General features: G+C 39.8%; 1 long non-coding RNA gene across 1 annotated transcript in view; it reads left to right on the top strand.

Moving 5' to 3' along the window:
* Window positions 1-674, top strand: part of LOC119593721 — a 1971-nt gene extending 1297 nt beyond the window's left edge. The window contains exon 2 of the long non-coding RNA XR_005230556.1: window positions 458-674. This is a non-coding gene — a long non-coding RNA (uncharacterized LOC119593721). The remainder of the gene's footprint in view (window positions 1-457) is intronic.

Raw genomic sequence — 674 nt, 5'->3', positions numbered from 1 at the left:
TATTTCAAAATTAATTAGGTTTATTAATCGTAAACTTTATTTACAATATTTTCCATCAATTTGTTATTATACAAAATGCGGCGTATAAGGACAATTTCAAGAGTTCACTTAACACAGACATGTCAGTGTCTTTATTTTATCAGTGTTTTGCGAATTTTCGTGCGATCGTTGGTGTTAAAAGAGGAAGAAAACATTCGCAATGCAGTCAAGTGCAAAACAATGTCAGTAACACAATGCAAGGTTGCGGCTCGCCATTGCAAACCTACCGGCAAATCAACTTTTCCCGAAAGAAGAGTATACCCGAAGTCGGCTATCAGAGCGGGCATGTATTTTTGGCGCCAGTGTATGTAGTGGCAGGATTACCTTTCCTACGGCTACCTGGCCAGCCATTGATCTACAAGAGTGCGAGTGCGAGTGCTGTGAGAATAAAAATACAAGAGCGTTGGAATATTTTCAGGAGTGTTCGTGTCTTCCCGCCAACTCGGCTTTTTCCCGCCAGCTTCTTCGTCCGCGTCACCGACAGGTAAGATGCGCGATTTCTCTGTTTGGTTGGCTTTAACTTCAATTTGTTGGTATTATTTCTTACTGTTGTCCATACATTTTACCATAGAAATTTTATTTTAAGTATTATATGTTAGAACTTACAGAAGGGAGGGAATAGGAGAGTTGTGTAT

This window comes from Penaeus monodon, chromosome 32 (genome assembly GCF_015228065.2).
Source record: "Penaeus monodon isolate SGIC_2016 chromosome 32, NSTDA_Pmon_1, whole genome shotgun sequence".
Lineage (NCBI taxonomy): Eukaryota > Metazoa > Arthropoda > Malacostraca > Decapoda > Penaeidae > Penaeus > Penaeus monodon.
This window is presented reverse-complemented; position numbering and strand designations above follow the sequence as displayed.